General features: G+C 40.7%; 1 long non-coding RNA gene across 2 annotated transcripts; it reads right to left on the bottom strand.

The window, feature by feature from the left end:
• Nucleotides 1-9,571: 9,571 nt before the first annotated feature.
• On the bottom strand, nucleotides 9,572-20,687 carry LOC117887762. Of its 2 annotated transcripts, XR_004648200.1 has the most exons (4): nucleotides 20,578-20,687; nucleotides 13,325-13,396; nucleotides 11,537-11,624; nucleotides 9,572-9,788 (listed from the first exon to the last, which is right to left on the bottom strand). It is a non-coding gene; the product is annotated as an uncharacterized LOC117887762 (long non-coding RNA). The 2 variants fall into 2 exon arrangements; XR_004648199.1 differs by lacking the exon at nucleotides 20,578-20,687 and having other exon boundaries at nucleotides 13,325-13,424.
• Nucleotides 20,688-21,043: the final 356 nt, after the last annotated feature.

Here is a 21,043-nt window from a genome sequence, read left to right as displayed (position 1 = left end):
CACGGTTGGGGTAGTGGTGGCTGCACCCCCTAGAATGGCATGCAGCTCCGCGTAGAAGTGGCAAGTTTGCGGCTCTGCCCCAGACCTTCCATTTGCTTCTCCGGCTTTGTGGTAGGCTTGCCGTAGCTCCTTAACTTTCACGCGGCACTGCTGTGCATCCCTGTTATGGCCCCGGTCCTTCATGGCCTTGGAGACCTTTTCTAATACTTTGCCATTTCTTTTACTGCTACGGAGTTCAGCTAGCACTGATTCATCTCCCCATATGGCGAGCAGATCCCGTACCTCCTGTTTGGTCCATGCTGGAGCTCTTTTGTGATCCTGGGACTCCATCACGGTTACCTGTGCTGATGAGCTCTGCGTGGTCACCTGTGCTCTCCACGCTGGGCAAACAGGAAATGAAATTCAAACGTTCGCGGGTCTTTTCCTTTCTACCTGGTCAGTGCATCTGAGTTGAGAGTGCTGTCCAAAGCGGTCACAATGAAGCACTGTGGGATAGCTCCCGGAGGCCAATAACGTCGAATTCCGTCCACACTACCCCAATTCCGACCCGCAAAGGCCGATTTTATCGCTAATCCCCTCGAAGGTGGTGTAAAGAAACCGGTTTAAAGGGCCCTTTAAGTCGAAAGAAAGGGCTTCGTTGTGTGGGCGTGTCCAGGCTTAATTCGATTTAACGCTGCTAAAGTCAACCTAAACCCGTAGTGTAGACCAGGCCGAGGCTAAACCTGAAGAAGGCGTTCTTATTCCAGAAGATGAGTGTTTATGCAGGGAGTTATACTGGTATAACTGTACCATTAAATTTCCCTGTGTAGACAAGTCCTTCATAATGAGTTAGCACAATGAAAACATGGGGTTGCAGTCTGATCCTTCTTCCTTTCATCCCTTCTCTCCATAAATCAGTGGACAGATGTTGCACTGCATGTGAGAATCCATTTGGACTATCATTAAATAGTGAGGCAGATTAAAATATTTCTATTTCTAATTGTGTGCTTATCTTAGGTAGTATGATGATTTTGGACCATCAGGTGCAGAACAACAGTTGATGGGAGATTATTTGACCCTTTTTCCGTTTAAATATTGAAAAAGGAAAAGTCATCTACTCCATTAATATTATACCTTAATCTTGCATACTAAAGTGAGTGCTTTCTAAAAGCTGTAAGCAATTTGTGTACTGATCTGAAGCCAAAGGTTTTGAAAATGAGATTGACATCTCACCCCAAAATAATTATTTTATGTATGCAAAAATCATTTTATATAATACTGTTAGAAGGTGAGTTACTTTCAGAACAAACAAAAAAAATAAGAGGGTATGTTTTACTGAGTGATTTTTAATGGGACTCTTGAATAATCTGAAAAGATTTTTTTTTCATTTTCTGTAGCTATGAAAATAAAGGGCATATCTCAGATGTGGGAAGCACTATTTTAAATGCTGTTTTTATTAAGAAGGACTAGCTATGTCAACCTATGTAGCATAAACAAATATCACAGAAAATTCAAAATTAAGTGTGGAGCTTGGTCTCTCAACCTTGCCTTCTTGTACCTAGTTATTGCTGTAAGTTGGGTATGTAAATACTCTTCCTCACTTTAACACAACATGGTGGGTTGAGGTGGTTTTTTGTTGGTCTATATCATGTCCTTAATGTATATAAATACCTGGTGTTTGTATGGTCATAACTGTTAACCTCAATGGTGGTTTGAAAAACAAAACCCTAATATTCTATCAAAGCAGGGCCTTTTACCTTTTAGGCAGTATGATTCTGCATAGTGAGTGTAAGATTGGCAGGCAGGCAACTGGAAGGATGTAGTCACTGGCATTGCAGGAGGCATGAACTGGCCACATTACGGGTGTGAACTGGGCTATATTTTAAAATAGCTACATACTGAGACCCAGCATCCCTTCACTTCTCTTAGCTTAGAATAGGAAGAGCTGCACTTTGGGTTTGAGCCTTAGGTTGATAATAACTTTTCACATTCTTCAAATATCTTGTCAGGATCCCCCAGAAAAGATGGAGAGGTAATGGCTTGATTTTTCTACTGTGAAAAAGGTGCTCAAACGTAAAACTTTGAGAATGTATTAGATATCAAGAACCAGTAGGGTCAAGAGAATGCCAAAACAACCCTGTGTGTGAATATTAGAATTTTGCTTAGATTAACTTTCACAGGTAACCACTATCATTTTCGGTTAGACAAGTTTCTAATCTGGTTCAACCAAAAGGATAGTTGGTTTAAAATAGACTCAATGGAAATAGAAGACAGCTTTTCTTTTAAGTAATCTTAGCTGTATGTCTTAACAAAGAATCCAGCATTTTATACAACTTGGAAGTCCTTTTCTCATGTAGCATAGAACTAATCATCCTAAAAATGCATCTCTTCAGTTTTACTCTTTAGATCAGAAAGTGTTCACTGCTGTATTCTGTGTGAGCACCAAAAGGAATGAACACAAAAGGATTATGTATTAATTAGGACTGTTGATCAATTTCAGTTAACTCACAATTTAAAAAAATTAATCGTGATTAATCACAGTTTTAATCGCACTGTTAAACAATAGAATGCCAATTGAAATGTATTAGATATTTTGCATGTTTTTCTACATTTTCAAATATATTGTATTCTGTATTGTAGTTGAAATCAAAGTGTATATTTTATTACAAATATTTGCACTGTTAAAATAATAAACAAAAGAGATAGTATTTTTCAATTCACCGCATACAAGTGCTATAGTGCAATCACTTTATTGTGTAAGTGCAATTTACAAATGTAGATTTTTGTTACATAACTGTACTCAAAAACAAAACAATGTAAAACTTCAGAGCCTACAAGTCCTACTTCTTGTTCAGCCAATTGCTAAGACAAACAAGTTTGTTTACATTTACAGGAGATAATCCTGGCCTCTTCTCACTTTCTGGTGACATTGTAAATAAGAACAGGCATTTTCGTGGCACTTTCGTAGCCGGCATTGCAAGGTACTTACGTGCCAGATATGCTAAACATTTGTATGCCCCTTCATGCTTCAGCCACCATTCCAGAGGACATACTTCCATGCTGATGACGCTCATTAAAAAAAAAAAGCATTAACTAAATTTGTGACTGAACTCCTTGGGGGAGCTTTGTATGTCCAGTGCTCTGTTTTACCCACATTCTGCCATATATTTCCTGTTATAGCAGTTTCGGATGATGATCCAACACATATTCATTTTAAGAAGACTTTCACTGCAGCTTTGAAAAACGCAAAGAAGTTACCAATGTGAGATTTCTAAGGATAGCTACAGCACTTGATCCACGGTTTAAGAATCTGAAGTGCCTTCCAAAATCTGAGAGGGATGAGGTGTGGAGCATGCTTTCAGAAGTCTTAAAATAGCAACACTCCGATGTGGAAACTACAGAACCTGAACCACCAAAGAAGAAAATCAACCTTCTGCTGGTGGCATCTGACTCTTATAATGAAAATGAACATGTGTTGGTCTACACTGCTTTGGATTGTGATTGAGCAGAACCCATCGTCAGCATGGATGCATGTCCCCCGGAATGGTGGTTGAAGCATGAAGGGACATATGAATCTTTAGCACATCTGGCACGTAAATATCTAACAACACTGGCTACAACAGTACCATGAGAATGCCTGTTCTCGCTTTCAGGTGACATTGTAAACAAGAAGCGGGCAGCATTATCTCCTGCAAATGTAAACAAACTTGTTTGTCTGAGCGATTGGCTGAACAAGGAGTAGGACTGAGTGGACTTGCAGAGTCTAAAATTTTACATCGTTTTATTTTTGAATGCAGTTTTTTTACATAATTCTCCATTTGTAAGTTCAACTTTCATGATAAAGAGATTGCACTACAGTACTTGTATTAAGTGAATCGAAAAATACTATTTCTTTTTTTTTACAGTGCAAATACTGGTAATAAAAAATAAATATAAAGTGAGCACTGTACACTTTGTATTCTGTGTTGTAATCAAAATCAATATATTTGACAATGTAGAAAACAGCCAAAATATTTAAATAAATGGTATTTTATTATTGTTTAACAGTGCAATTAATTGTGATTAATCTTTTTAATCATGCAATTAATCACAATTAATATTTTAATTGCTTGACAGCCCTATTATTAATTATAGATTAACCTTCTTGGAAATGTTTAAAATAATTGACTTTCCTAATTCTTAAAATCTTTACAATTTTTAAGCTGCAAGGCCAAATTATTAAAAAATAAAGGTAGTGGCCTGAAACTGGGGGCTGTTGACATGCATTGTGAGCATTTGGCTTAGCTCCGTCACATTTGTTACAGCCTCATTATAAATTACAATGTCAGTTGCTTCTGTATTGCAGATATTTGGAGAATTGAGTTTACAATGCTATCTTCCAAAATCTACAGCAAGATTCATAATCCAAAATAAGCAAACAATCTAATTCTTCAGTAACTGCTTTCAGCAAATGTTCATTCATATTACATGGATCTGTTTGGTACCCAGTTAAACAACAGATCATCCCAAAAGAAAATAACTCCTGCTGCTCATTCAAAGAAAGCCCAGGTGGGGGCTGAATTGTGGGGGACTGGAGAGTCGTGAGTACTATTCCAAGTTGCACCCATAAATCACACTGCCCATTTGAGATGCAAAAATAAGATGTCACAGTATATTGTGCAGATGTTCAAAGTATGATCCTGTGTGATCAAAGTGTGATCATTGTCTTAGGCCTGGTCTACACTGGGGAATGGGGGATCAATTTCTCTAAGTCGAGGTACTTAGATCTACTCACCGCGGTGTCTTCACTGGGGTAAGTCGACGGCTGATGTTCCCCCGTCGACTCTGCCTGCGCCTCTCGCTCCGGTGGAGTACCGGAGTCGACGGGAGAGCGCTCGGTGGTCGATTTATCACATCTTCACTAGACGCGATAAATCAACCCCTGCTGGATTGATTGCTGCCCATTGATACAGCGGGTAATATAGACAAGCCCTTAGCTTCCCCTTTGTGGGGCTCAGATACCCTTCTGGATGCAGGATTTCTCACAGTTGGCACTCTCTTCATAGAGTTCACCTGCCTCCTGGGCTTTGCAAGCTTGGCTTCCCCTCTGTGAGGCTCAGATGGCCCCATGGCTTGTTTGGCTCCAGGAATCCAATGTGGGGACTGCTGGTGTACTCAAGCTTTGCTTAGTACCCAGGCTTCACCCATTCTTGGCACCAAGGTAAGACTTCATGCTCAACAGATTAGACAGATTTTCATATTATGTGTCCATTTCCTTTCTTGTGTGATTTGATCAACCATGAATGAAAGAGTTAATGTGGACATTTAAATTATTATTGGATACTAATGCTCATAAATCCATTCTCAGTTTATCCATTACTTACAAATATCTATCTTGTTTTTGATGTCCACTACTTGCTTTTCCTGTTTCTATAAATTTGTTCTAACACATTTTCAAAATGAAACAATTTCTAAATTTGTACCATTTTTACATGCGCACCATACCCTAGAAAGTATGTGAAAATCCACACACAAATCGTTACCTCCTGTTGAATGATAGACAGTTTTCTAAAACATAAAAACAACAAAGCCCTTGCTTGGGTGATTTCTCTAATCCTGCACTGCAGTAAATGAAAGATATCTTTAAATATATTCCCTGCATTGCACAGTGTACATATCCTCACTCATGCTTTTTTCAGTGGATTTGTGTACTTGGAATGCATTTAAAAAAAAAAAAAACAACCTGTAGATGGAGCTAAAAAAAAAATCAGCTCTGCAAAAATATAATGCAATAATGACCCAAAGTTGGAAATATAGTGTGGTGTATTGTTTAATTATTTTCTGCATTTGAAATAGAATGCTCACACTAATCTCAATCTCACTGGATTACAAGTCTTTTTCATTTAAAAAAATGTAATTCACACTAAAACTTACACAAGTGGTGAACTTGATGTCCCTGCTGTTCATATTAGATTGACATCAATGCACTTCAGTTATTAATACTTCACTGACAGCAAGAGACATTCCTATTTTCTAACAAGGTTAGAAGAAGTACAAGACAATCCTTTTGGTACAATACGGGTCATGCTTTGATTCAGTTTATATAGCAGTGGGCCTGCTTTTGTGTACCACAGATGGTATTTAGGGCTTGTCCTATACTTTATGGAACCTTGGGTTCATTCCTCTTCATAGATCCCTTGCACCTCTGCATACCAGACACTCAGCTGGCTGCTAACTGTTGTTGTATAGACAAACCCATTGCCATGCCAGGAGTGCAGCAAGTGAAGCAGAAGAAACACCTCAAAGGATGCCTTAGGCAGCAATCACGCTATGCAAGCCCAGGCTATGGATAGGGAAGTAATAGATGCTAAAAAAGGAAAAATAGACTGCTGAGAGAGCAAGCTGTCAATTGACAGGTGTCTTTCTAGAGCTGGCAACTGTTTAGCAGGGGTTGTATGAAGACTCTTGCTGGACAGGGCCGTGTGCAGCTTTGTGCACAGTATAGGCATAAGGCAATTACAGAAGATATTACAGTTGACTTGATTTTACAGCGTTAATAAATGTCATGGGAGTGGTTAAACCACAAGCATTTGCCTCAGGATAAGGTTTATAGTGCACATGCATGTATGATAATCCAGCATTTAACATTAGACAAGTTAGGGCTTGTATCAATTTAGTCATAGCACACTATGCTGAGACCTAACATCCAGCTGTAGTAAATGAAGTATTATTACTGAAATGTGAATATAGAAAAAGGTAGAAAAACTATTTGTTACTTACTATGAGATACCTGAAGTTGCCCATGTGCTAACCTGCATAGCTGCCTACTGGTACCTCAGTGGACACATCTGATGAATAGTAATATCAAACTCTCTACAAGCAGAATAAGTTAATTGCCACAGGTGGAAGACAAGCTTTGTCAGGGGTAGTCTGAGACTGTGGAATGAACTTCCCCCAGAACTAAGGACCATCACAAACTTCACCACTTCCTGTTCCAAGTGCAAAGTGCATTTCTTTGACCATGTCTTCTCTAACATAAGCACATAGCAACATGTTTATTTAAAACAAACAAAAAACCACAAAAACATCCTACCAAAACAAGACACTCTCGTGCTGGAGAGAAATTGAGAACAACAAACATGACAGATGTTAGTAATGTCTCTTAATGCACTATGGGAAGGTGCTCAAATGCTACAGTAATGATCACAGTATAAGATTGTGTATAGAATAAAACAGACAATCCTCTTTCCTTAATTAAAAAACTATCAGAGGTTCCGGTATCTGATCTGAAAATACATTAATCTTTCAGAAAAATCTTTCTGATGTTGAAGGCAACTGAAAACATTTCCCTGCTCCATCTTGTTTTTTTTTTTTCCTTTCACATTTAATGGATATAGTAATGATGATACTGTATTTTAGTCTGAAAAAGATGTTAGATCTATTTACTAAGTAATTCTGAATCATCTGCAGTTTGCATATGAGAATTTTTCACTACTTTCACTAAGGTCATTAATTAAACTTGTTATATTTCATTTTCCAAGACTTTTAACCTTACGTTTTCCAAGCTGTAGCATAACATCTGACTATTTTAGTGGGAGTTGGTCAACAAAAACTCTTCAAATGTAGGTGTTAGAGTTCAAATTAGAGTTCATAATAGTAGCTTGTGATGATCTGGGGAATCTGTGTACAACTTATGAATTCCGGTTAGTTTTATGAAATTGTTGTATCACTCAATCATCAATGTGTAGTGAGTCAACCAGGAGCCGACAGCATCCCTGATGTGTATTATCCCTGCATGTTTGGAAGAAACTATAGAACAAAAAAAGATGTTGACCTTAAGGGCTCCAGCTGAACAGTGCTAAGGAGGGTGCCTGAGCTGGGAGAACAGTTCTACCCAGGTGGTCTGACGGAAAGGGAGAATGGAAAATCCGTAAAATGCAGCTTCCCCGGGCCTGAGAGGGGGTGTGAAGAACTCCAGGAGGGGTAGAGGGGAGAGGGGCTAAACTGATGGCTGTGGGGGCTTTGTGGAGAGAACTGGTGGGGACAGAGGATGGGCAGATATGAGAGACATGAGAGTGTGCTTCTTCCGCAGGGGCCAAAATCACTTTACCCAATAAATGTAAGAGTGAGTAGCGCTCTCTCTCACTCACACACACACACACTCTTTCTCTCTCTCAAAAAATCAAGAGAGACCAAAAAGCACAATACAGTGGGTTTTTTTTGTTTTAAATCTCATGGTGTTTTTTGGGATCCAATTCATGAGTTTTGATCTCTTGAGGCAACATGGGGGACTCAGACAGAAAGGAAGTTTGGGCAGGAGAGAGGAATAGAGGGGCCTGTTTTGTAGCAAAAGGGCAATTTTTAACAATGAAACCGAGGAAGAAAGAGATGGCCTGCAGAAGACAGAGACTCCATGATTTGGAGGAGAAGCTATGTGTATGTGGGGATCTGAACTCCTTTGTGGCTCTGACCTAAACCTGAAGAATGTTCAAGTGTGAAGAGGAACCTGAGAGAGGAAAATGTGTCCAGGTGATTTATTGTTTGTCTAGATCTGGCTTTAGAATATTCTGCAGAGCCTGTGTATCTGCTTACTTTCACTACTGCATGCCCCTGAAGAGATGAACTGTAAAGCCAGAGTACTCACAAGGTGGAAAGGTGTGCATATGCAACTGGGGTGTCTATGGGGAGGTCAGCACTGGACTGGGGGTATAAGGCAGCTAGACCATGAGGTCCCATTTCTGTGAAAAGGTAACAGAGAGTCAATGCCAAGGAAGTTTTATCTTAGGCTGCTTTCTAGATATATTTTTTCTTATTAAAGAAACTAAATCCTGACTTCCCTTTGTTCCTGATTAAAGCCTGGATTGTCCTGTGGGGATCTGTACACAGAGAGGGTCCTCTGAGTGAGAGTGCTCATGGAGAAGGGGATATTAGCCAGAAGAACAACACTTTTGAACTTAAAAATTCTAAAAGAACAAAGTATTATTAAAGCATTTTTATGAATATGCAAACAGTAATTAACTGGGCTTTTCTGTAATTCATTATTTTTTTTCTTTTCTAATGTCAGATTAGAGCAAACCTAAATAACATAGGTTTCTGAGCTTGCTTTCACTTCTTTCCCCAATGTTCATGTTTTGAGAATGAAAACTTTTTATTAAGTTGTGTACTTGGGAATAATGTTCACAACGTCTTCCAAAGAGATTTGAATAGACAGGCATAAATAAAATGTCACTCTCCTCTCTTAAGTCCAGATTCAAAGCCCACTGAAATCAATGGGATTCTTTCTAATAGTACCCAGAGGATACCTATTGTCAAGTATGGTGATACATGCAGTCCTTGCCCAGTACAAAGAGTTATGCAAAACTGATCATAGTATAGGGGGCTTGATGGGCTGCTTAGCAGTGCAACGTCATTTAAATACTCTTGCATTCTTTTTCTTCCATGCAGGAGACAAATGCTTCCAATTATGGCCTTTTGCAGGTTGCACTGAGATCAGGTCATTGCCACTTACAAGAATTGCAATATCTAAGTTTTCAGTGGCAAGAGCTAAAATGCATCTAAGGAAAAAAGAAACATACTGGGGTGTGATATCAACAGAAAAAAAATAGAAACTGCATTACTAGAAATTAGCATTTATTATATAAGCAAACTTTTTTAAAATCAACCCAATCCTCACAGTGTACTGGTTTACACCTGACTGTAGGCTTAATTTCTTCTGTCCAGAATAAGCTATTGAAGGAAGAGACTTTTTCTGCAGGATTTTGTCATCTTTGTCAGTTCTACAATTCAGATACCAAGATATGAAGTAACTTCATAAAAAGAAGAAACGTGATCTGAAACAAACAAACAAAATTTATAAAAAATACTGAGCTCTGAGAGGTAAGTTCTCCTCAGATGTACATTTGCATCTGGTGACTTCAGAGGGAGTTCTGCACAAGTCTCTGAGGTAAGAATTTGGCCCTGAATTTGTGTGCAGTACAATAATTTTAATTAGATGTAATCTGAGGGGAAAGTTTGTGCATGATACACATTTTTAGCATGAGAAGTGATGGAAATGCAATATCCACCATCTATCACACTTGTAGCTCATTGACTGTACATATTTTAAAAAGGAAAGAAGTCATCATCAAACAATACTTTGTGTATTCTAATTGAAATGTTCAGTGAGTCTCTAATCTCAATTTTTTTTTGTTTAATTGTATAAAAAAACCTGCTTAACGTTTTTCCTAAATTTCAAAGTTCTTCCATCAGAACTGACTCTGGGTACATGTAAAACATATTTTTGAAAGCTAGCCAGTACATGTATATTAAACAACACAGCTCACAATAATTCCTTTGTCAAAAGCTTGAGAAAGGAGATGGCCTTTGCGTTTGGATCCGGGGGTTAACAAACTCAGTCTTTGCTAGACCACTAGAGTAAGCAAACTAAAATATGCACCAACTCCTGCTCTCAACTTGACTCAAACAACTTGTCAGTGAATAAATGGCTCTCTTTAATTAAACATACTATGGACTCTTTATTTTAAGTCAATGGAAATAATCATATGTGAATGAGGCAAGCAAGATTTGGGGCAAAATTCTCAAAAACACTTAATGACTTAGGCACCTAAGTCCCATTGGTTTCCAAGTCGGGTTGGTGCTTTTGAGAATCTTACCTTGTCCCTATATCACTGCAGATTTGGAGTGTAATAATCATGTAGGCTAGGTTCAAATGAGGCCTCACTGTTTACTTACTCCACTGGCTAACTACTATAGCTACTAAAAAAAGGCCATAGGTGTAACAAAATTCCTCCAGACTATTGAAGTCCAGATGGGACGCTCTAATGATGCCACACTTCCGCCAAATGTCTTCAATGATAATACAACATTACATCAACATGTTTCATTGTGAATACCATGCACTGACAAAATCCATCAAAATCACACAGTTTTGGGTCAATGAACAGGATCTGCTAAGATATCCCTCTCAATGTCATTCACAGAGATTTTAAAGAGAGAGGGAACCCTTTATGATCATCTAGCCTGACTTCCTGTATAGCACAGGCCAAAGAGCCTCACTCAATAATTTCTGCATCAAACTCATACTTTGTTTGAAATAGAGTATAGTATTACATGCAAATAGTAAGGACATTATTTACTGTTCATGTTCTTAAAACATCAATATTTCAGCTGTATTTTTGACAGACCATAAATGTTCAAGTTAAAAAAGATATTAGGAACAGAAAACAGCATTCAAACTAGAAGAGAAATATTTATTTCTTTTCTTCTAACTTACAAGTAGCCAGAGAATCCCACTTAATTCTAGCTGAATAAAAAAAAAAATAGTGCTGTTTGTATGAGAATTTTGGAGCTAAATTAGGAGTTCCTCAGAAGTGGGAATTTAAAACTAATGTTAAATGTATGTAAAGAGAAAATGTTGAATCAAGGTTAACTTCAGAACCATAAATAGAATTCCTAATTATCAGTCTTTCATCTCATGAAGTTTATGTTTATATTGTATTGTGGCAAGTGTTTTAAACTAGAATACTGTTCAAAATAAAGAATAAAATCAAAAGCTTCCTTAAGATTCAAATGTGTGTACCTGGGATTATGAAGCTGAAGGCTTTGAGTTTTCCTGTCCATTAGATCCAAAATTTGCTTCGCATTCCTTGCAAGTATGATGACAGTGCCTAAAATCAGGAGGAAAATAGAGCATTCAAGTTTTTTTCTCATATTTCTCTAACACAGCTGTCATCTTTGTGTCGTATATTGGTAAGTATTCTTTTAGAAGGAATTTGTTGAACAGGCTTTATAGAAGGAATCTCTTGTTGTTTTCCATTCATCCGATTTACATTCTTCAGTCCTTCCAGATGTCTTATGATATGGGATGATGTCTGAATGCCCCAGCAAAACAACCTTATTATTCTTCTGTATTGTTTGTTTTCAGTAGTGCCCAAAATATAGTAGAGCTTTCCAAGCAGGAAAAGGAAGCATGATCCCTGAAAAAAGGAACTCACAATCTGGACAAGATGGGTAAAGGCAAGGGTTACCAAGATATAGATGGCCAATTGGCCACATCTTTGTAATACAGTGTTGTATTAACACAACAGGTTTTTTGGGGGGGAAACAGGGGTTTAAGTGGGGGAGGGAAGATTTTATTAAAAAAAAAATTGGTTTAGGATTTTTAAATTATTTCAAAATACCCTTCCAATTTCCCATGATCAGTCAGCTAATTTACATAGGCATCACAGCACAAATGAGCTTTCAGAAGGGATTTTAACACAGACAGGTGGCCTTGTGGATGAGCTTTTGGAAATGCATTTCCTATGTGGGGAGCAGTGTAGTACACATGGACAAATTGAGGGAGATATCATTGGCTCAGATGAGGAGGTAGGAGTCAATACAAAATGAAATGTGGGTGGGAGCAGCATTTGGCTTTGAAGGCAGTGACAACAAACTTGAACTTGATGTGTTGGATGGGGGAGCAAGTAGAGAAATTCAGAAGAGGGGATGACATGGTCTGAGGTAAGGAAAATGATCTTAGCAGCTGCATTTTGTATGGACTGGAGACAGGATGTGTGTTCAGGAAGCTAGAGAAGAGGAGCCTGCATTGATTATGGCAGAGAACGATGAACTGTAGGGATATGAAGATGTGGTGCAGGAAAAAGCTGCAGGATTTGGATACATGCATCTTGGACGTATGGAACAAAGGAGAATTCAAAGATGCACATAATTCTCAGCCAGTCAGCAGTAGTGAGCAAAGTGCTGAATTTTTTTGTTTGTTTGTTTTTTTCAGGTCTTCCCTTGTCTCTAGGAAGCATGCTCATCACTCAAGGGCTAATTTACAATGGAGGAGATGCAGACTACTTTCTGGGTTTCTCACCCCTTGGCAGATAACTCTCCCCACATTTCCATAGTACCTGGATATTTATGCTAAAATGATCACCAGTGAATTAAGAATGCCAATTTTACAATGGTAAATGGAAGATATACATGTATCATTGTTATTTCTTGAAAACATTCAAAATCAAAATCATATATGTGAAAGAAAATGAAAAGCGTCTCTTGGGTGAGAGTAATAATAGATTTCAAAAATAGTGACATCAGCTAATAATAATAGTTAACTGTTGACAATTAAAGGTACAATTCTGCCACTTTTACTTACAGTAAGTGTACCTTATTATGTAAGTAGTCCCATTGATTTCACATTAAGTACTACTTAACATAAGTAAGGACGACAGATTTAGGCCCTAATAACAATCTTCTCTCAAATAAATGTAAGTGTTAAAGTAACTGGCAAGTCGTGCAGTAGAATTTAAAGCAGTAGTTCAGCTAAAAATATATCATGTGCTGATTCTCACTGGGGTAAGAATTAACTTGAGTTACCTACCTCTGTACCAGAAACTTTCCTTTCTACATTCTCGACTGATCCTTTCAACTTCTTTTCTATTGATGTGAACATCTGAGATAGGACAGTGGAGACCAGACTGAAAAGAGCAATCTTTTGTTTGCATACTGATTTTTATCTTACAAGATCATTTTTAGATAATTTAAGATGATTTAAATATAGTTACTAATACATGTAAAATGAGGAGAAAGATATTTTCCTTTCATAAGTAATGCAAACCCCCCCCCAGTCTCAAAACAAACACACACCCCATCTGTAGTTAGTAAAACAATCAGATACCTGTATTTGATAATTCAAGAGCAGAAATGTGAAGTACTGTTCAGGTTTTAAAGTGAAAAAACTTCATCGCATTTGGAACATCTTGCCTGCAATAGTTTAGGTATTAATTTTAGACAGGCAGTAAATTGCTGTTTTTCTCTTAATTCTTTTATTCTGATCAGCCACATTTCTTTAGCTGATATTCAGGGATTGAACTGGGAGGAAAAAACAGGCAGTGCTACTCTCAGGTCCTCCCACAAAATAAACTCCACCCACTGGAGATGCCAAATGAGAAATCACTCTCGGTAGATGGTGCAGATATTCAAATTATGATCTCACACGCCCTCCCAGGCTCTGCAGTCTTAACTCCACCTCCGTGCAATTCAAATACACCCCTGGGCTCTGTTGGACTCCTCTGGCTGGGCTTCTCCCCAGCAGGATTCAGTTGTCCTACTGGATTCTGTTGACGCCCACCCAGTAATGGCAGTAAAATGTCACTCACAATAGATTGTGTTTGTCCCTCTCTTTTCTTTGTTGAGCAGTGAAATAGTGAATAATATTGACATTTTAGTACCATCTCTGGACATCTGAGTTAACATCTCACCAACGCTGGCTCTAGCTGGGGTCCATGGGTTGATCTGCACCCACAGAAATCAGGTCTGGATGTGAACTACCATGCATGCATCTCACATGGCTGGGAGTGCAGCTGGCACTCAGGTCCACCTGCCAAAAAACACAACTCCTCCTCTTGGCAATGGGGACCAGCGGGAAGCCTCAAGCCAGCATGGAGTGGAAAGGATTTAGGTAGGGTGGAGGGGGAAAGCTAGTCTGTTCTCCTTGTCAGCCAGGTAGGGAGCTGCAGTGAAGGGGATGGGATAGGGCAGCAAAAGGGGGGCCTTGTGGGGCTGTTGCAGTAGGGGTGGCGCTCCAGGTTGTGATGCAACTCCCTTTCGGGGATCCCGGGGGGAGGGAGAAGGGCTGGATATGGGGCATGGAGAGGGAAGATCCTAAAATTCCTTCCTCCAAGGAAGCCTTGAGCCAGCCAAGAAGGGTAAGGAGCAGAGTGGGGGCAGGCAGAAGCTCCTAGGAAGGGACAGTAGGGGGTTTTCTTTGAGGGCAGAGGCTACTGGGAGTGGGTGGGTACAGGACTCATGAGGGGAGGGAAGATAGGGGCTTCTGCTTTCCTGGGTTTCTAACCATTGTAATAATCATCATTAAGGCTACGAGTCAAGGATTCTGTGACTCCAGAACCTCTGTGATTTCCGCAGCTGCTGGTGTGGCTGACCCCAGGGCTGTCCGAGCAGCTGGGGCGGCCCCAGGGCCACCCACACTGGCCACTCCCCGGGCACCCCCAGGTAGATGGTCCCGGGTGCTGCCCCGGAGCAGTGGTCCAGGAGCAGCAAGGGTGCCCCGGGCTGCTCCCCGCCCAGATGAGCAGCGGCACTGGCAGGGCCACTGGCCGCCCCTGTCCAGAGCAGCAGCAGGGCCCCGGGCCATCCCCCGCCTGGAGTAGCAGCACCTGCTGGAACGCCCCCTCATCCCCAGCACCTAACATTGAGTTACAGGTATTTTTGGTATAAGTCACGGACAGGTCACTGTCCATGACTTTTACTAAAAGTATCCATGACTAAATCATAACCTTACTCATCAATGAGTTTTCTTACACTGAACTAACTCACCACTGTGCTGCTACAGCTGTATACATGCACTGTACAAGAGTTTGGCATAATCAGTCTCTTGTACAGTGCATGTATACAGCTGTAGCAACATGGCAGAGACTTAGTTCTGTGTAAGAAGACAATTATACATTGTTATTGTATGATGTTTCTTTCTGGCTCCACAGGAAAGGTTTCATAACTGCTTTAAGTGTCTAGTAACTAAGGTGAAATACCTGGTGTAAATATCCTGGGGATACCATCATGGGCCCTCTCTGACTCCCCAACTCCTCCATCTTTATTCCTCATTACAAAACCAGACCTACAATACAGTATCTAGATGTCATTATAAATATGTGATATGTAAAAAGTTCCTGGAGTTACTTGGAAGTGATGTATACTGAGTAACAGGAGATGGAAAAACTCTTTGCTCATGAAAGCGGATCCTCTTCATTACTAAATAAAATTGGTATAGTGCATATACTGGGGAGGGTATGTTGGTTTCATCTGTGCTGGATTAGCAATCAGCAGGTAATAGCATTCAGATCTAAACTCCAAAGGAACTGAGAGTATAAGTGACTGACCCTTAGAGGAGGGGATTGGAATAGACTCTGACTGTCAGTTATGACTTCAGGCACTGGGATGGTGAGATAAAGGCAGAGCCAATGATCGCTGGAGGGACAGACACATAGAACGTGAGGACAGTAGTCTTCAATTTACCAGGACTGTAACTCTAAGGTTTAACCTACCAAGATAGGCTGTAGCCTACCCTCTATCTAGATATGTTTTTATTACATTTTTATCTTCGCTTTTATTCGATTTACTAATAAACTTCAACACTTTCAAACCTGAATGGCACTGTGACTCCATGTGCCAGGTTGCAACGCATGGAGTCGGAGCCAGCCCCAGCCCAACCCCAGTCCCGGGGGACAGGAGCTGTTGCTGTGAGGTGGGTCAAAGCTGGGCTCAGTCTCCAGCCCAACCCCTCTTCTCCCAGGCCTTCCCTTCACACTGGGCTGGGATTAGGATTGTGGTGCTGGGGAGGGGGGGTACTGCTGCAGTTGTTTGGTGCCCCCTCAGTGGGGCGAGGAGGCAGCTGAGTGCACCTACTGACTTAGGATGCTAGTTCTGCCACTGCATCTCACTGAGATGAATGGGGCAGTTTAGACTTCATAGTTATTGTTGAAAACTCTGTGCAAACTCAGGCAGATGTCATTGTTTCAATTACACTCAGTTCACATTTCCAAGGCTTTATTTACAATCACAAAAGCTGAAAATGTACTTTTAAAAAAAATATATGAAAGCTCAGATTTTGTAGCACAAGTGTCACCTCGGTAGAGATGTCGGTATGAATAGGGTATGTCTGCACTTGGAGCTGGAGATGTGATTTCCAGGTCAAGGACACATACCTGCGCTAGCTCTGTGCTAAAAATAGCGTTGCCATGGCAGCATGAGAGGTGGATGGGCTAGCTGCCCTAATTATGTGCCTATGATATCTTGGGTGGGTACATAATTAGAGTGGCTAGCCAATCCTGCCAGCCCAGCTGCCATGGCTACACTCTATTTTTAATATGCTAACTCAATCACCACTGATGTGGGTATGTTTCCTCAGCGGAGAATCGCACCCCCAGCTCCAACTGCAGATATACCCATGCTGACATGTACCAACCCAATGTGAGCCCTGTTTAGGTTTATTGGCTGCAGTCATCATTAAATTTTCAGGTAATGGATGCCCCAGTCCTCATTCAAACACAACTCCTACTAAAGTTAGTGAGAGTGTTGCTTGAACACGGCCTTCAAATTGATCACAAACTGAGTTTCATAGCAATGTGTGATGGGGTGTGCTCCCCACACTGGCCCTGCAAGAGCTGAGTTGGGCCAGGTGGGCCCAATCAGCTAATTAGGCTGCAAACAGGAGAGAGCTTTAGGCAACTAATTAGAGAGAAGCTCATGTGTGAAGGACAGGTGGGGCTTCTACAAAAGATAGGAAATTGGAAGCAGAAGGGGCTGCAGGAAGGTGGTGTATAGTCACTGCCTGGGAGAAGGGAGGTGTGTTTGGCAGCTATAGAGGAAGTAGCCAATGGTTGTTCCCTGGGAGGAGGGAGTAGAGTGGTTGGCAAATCTTAGAGAGTGGGGGAGTGCTGGGGTAGGAAGCAACCCAGGGAGTAAGCAGTGAGGTTGGGGACTGAGCAGACCTTGGCTGCATGTTGTAGGGTCCCTGGGCTGGAACCCAGAGTAGAGGGTGGGCCTGGGTTCCCCTACCCACCACTGGAACTGAAGACTGTTGGGGTCACTGTGGGAGTGACAGAATTTGAAGGACTGTACCCAGGAAGGGGGGAATGCTGAGTGACTTGGCCAGAGGGCTGAGTTACAAAAAGGACTGCTGTGGTTCCTGAGAGCAAGAGAGAGGCTGCAGAGGAGAAACTGATGGGATATACCTGCTGGAAGGGGTGTTGACCTGACTAAGCTAATCCCCAGAACCACCAACAGGTGGTGACCTCCAGCAGTGAGTAGAGCAAACCTGTCACACAAGGTTATATTATATGAAACTCGTACTGCTCATAAACTATGTCAAATATAACAAGACCTCTACAATAGTACAAACAACAGATAAGGAAGTAAATGATTATGAACGGGGTTATTTCAAATCAAAGTTACTTACTTAAATGTTCACCTATGGCACAAAGTGGTGGAATCTGGCCCTAACAGGCCTGTTGAGATTTCTTCAGCATAGGGGAGCTTGCAGCTGATGTAAAGCAGTGTAACCAAATCCTATGTCAACTGCCCTCCCCCACTTCACTCCACCTGATTTGGATGTTGAGGATGAGCCAGATAGCACCTGTGCTTTACCGGTTTTAACAGAGGTATGGTCCTTTGGGAACCATAGCCAGCTGGCATAAACTAGAGCAGATTAGCTGGGATTGGGTTTGGGTCTGGGACCAAGATAGCTTGACTATAATTAGCAGATGGTTGTAACTGCCCTCTGCCTTTTCTGCACCGAGCAGAATTTGGCACAGAGTCTGGGCCATAACACAAAGAAGGCTGGATTTTTTTCCAGAAATTGTGAACATGAACATATTGAAACCTTGTATAGAGCTCAGAGAAGTATAATACAGTCACTCCATACTTAACATTGTCCCGGTTAATGTCATTTTGTTGTTACATTGCTGATCTATTAGAGAATATGCTAATTTAAAGTTGCGCAATGCTCCCTTATAATGTTTTTTGGTAGCCACCTGCTTTGTCCATTGCTTGCAGGAAGAGCAGCCTGTTGGAGCTAATGGTGGGGGCTGGGAACCAAGGCGGGCTGGTAGCCCCCCCATCAGCTCCCCTAATTTCCTGTGTGGCAGCTGCCGAGCAGTTCAGGTGTCCCTCCCCCCACTACTGTGTGCTCCTCCTGCCCTCTGCCTTGGAGATGCTCCCGAGAGCCTTGTGCTTGCTGTGCAGGGAGTTGGGGGAAGATGGGTGCTGATGTCAGGATGTCCCCCTCCGCCTGTACTCCATCTCCACAGAGCTGGGGAGGAGGGAGACATGACAGGGCTCAGGAGTGAGGGAGCTTGCTGGCAGCAGCAGCAGCTGCTGTCAACTTGCTGATCTACATAAAAAGGCAGTGTACTTAGAGTGGGGCCAGCATACTTAAAGGGGCAATGTGCATCTCACTCACGCACACTTTGGAAAGTGGAGGGAGTGGTGCGCTCCAGTGGGATAGCGTGGGTTCATCATCATGGTCAGTTTCCACAGGGAATGTTTGCAGCGACTGCCATGCTGTCTCCTCCCTCCATTTGTGCTGCCTTGTAGAGTGTGAGGCTACATTAACAACAGCGTATTAACCCTTGAGGGCTCAGCCGAGTGCTAGTTCATCATTTAGCAGCAAAACATTCCCTGGGAAATATCCCACCACAATTTATACTGTGTGTGTGTGTGTGTGTGTGTGTGTGTGTGTGTGTGTTATTTTTATATATATATATATATATATCTTTTGCCTGGCCAAAAAAATTTCCCTGGAACCTAACCTCCCCCTAATTACATTAATTCTTATGGAGAAATTGGATTTGCTTAACTACTTTAAGCAAAACAATGTTATGTTCCTGAAAAATGCTACAACATTAAGCAAGGAGTTACTGTATATATAGAAAATTGTGCAAGAACTTATGATTCTAAAACCAAATGTGCTCTATTTTTAATATTGTATGGGATACTATAAACTATTTAAATTACCTACAGTTATATAGCATCAATACACATTATAAACCTAGTTTTTTAGACATTTCTAACTTGTGTAAAAATTTACTTTGGATTGAAATATGAAAAGCAAAATCTCAGCACAGCAGAAAGGGTAGAAGTCCTTAAACACAATTAATGACATGGACTAGAACTGTTATCAACATTAGGAGACATTTTAACCAAATGCAGGCTTTGTTTTTTCATATTTTATATATTTAATTCTGTAGAAAAATATCATGCTAAAAATTAAGAGCTATTTCAGGAAGTACAAAGTGAAAGCTGCGATGCTATAATTAAACTACCTATAGTCTACAGGACTGGACATTGTCATTTAATATCTTACACCATAAATGCTGCATATTCCAGGTATAGAAGGGAAGCATGGGCAGACCTGTAGCCATTTTAGGGTGGAGTTTAAGCCATAAGATTTATTTTATTGTTTTTGTCAGTCTGTATTAAACTAAACTTAAACATGAGACTAAAGGCTGCCCTCAGTTACACCTGTGCAACCCCACTGACTTTGTAAAATACTGTATTGCTAGTTTCTGCATTTTCATTTGGTTGTGAATAAATGCCTCCCAGAATCTTGCTTGTATCAAAGAAAATCTCACAAAAAGGCCTTCTGAAATGAGGCCATCTTTCTTGGGAAAATGTAAAAGCTTTATATATGACCAGTATCTCCTAAAGGACTGAAACCTTGCCCTAAACAGCCAGATACACCTGAGAAAGCTGCCATGAGTGTAGTGGAAGCAGACACCTGACCTGGAGACCAGCAATCTATTAATATTTGCTAATGGATCAGCAGGAACTCCACAGAGGAATACTGGCAAGCCCCTCCTCCTCATCACTTATATGTATAAGTCCCTCTATTCAGAGAACTGTTCACCTGGATTCTATTTGATAGTAAGAATACCAAAATGCCAGTCGTTGGCTAAAGATAGCACTCAACAGAAAGGGGAAGCAACTCCAATGTACTCCGAAGAAGTGAGGTTTTAACTCACGAAAGCTTATACCCAAATAAATCTGTTAGTCTTTAAAGTGCCACCAGACTCCTTGTTGTTTTTGTAGATACAGACTAACACGGCTACCCCCTGATACCTGTTTGTTTTGTTGCTGTAAAGATGCCTGAACTTTACTTTGGGCTGTCTCTGAAGACATGTCCGTCTGTCCTTCCCCCTCTCCTCCTAATAATCTTGGTAAGCAGCAAAGTCAGCAACGCTGTCTTTCACAGCTGGCTCCTCCTCTCACTGTTTGGTACAAAGGTAAAAAGAGTAAAAGTATTACATTGTTATAGGCAACTGTTTATCCAGAGAAAACACCCATTTTGAAAGCAGCATTGTTTTTATTGCAGATACATTTAATATCAGGTTATGCAAATTGTAACTAAAAAAGATACAATACCTGAACTCTAAGTGAATTATATTAGGCCACACAATGCATTGTTCCCTTTCAGTTATCAGAAATATTGGGTTTGTACTGAGTCAAGCAGGCACGTGTACAGGGAAGGATTATATGCTGGGGCTTGTGGAGTGCAGCACAAAACTCTCAGTGCTGGAGAGGAGTG

Source organism: Trachemys scripta, chromosome 14, assembly GCF_013100865.1.
Source record: "Trachemys scripta elegans isolate TJP31775 chromosome 14, CAS_Tse_1.0, whole genome shotgun sequence".
Taxonomy (NCBI): Eukaryota; Metazoa; Chordata; order Testudines; family Emydidae; genus Trachemys; species Trachemys scripta.
This window is presented reverse-complemented; position numbering and strand designations above follow the sequence as displayed.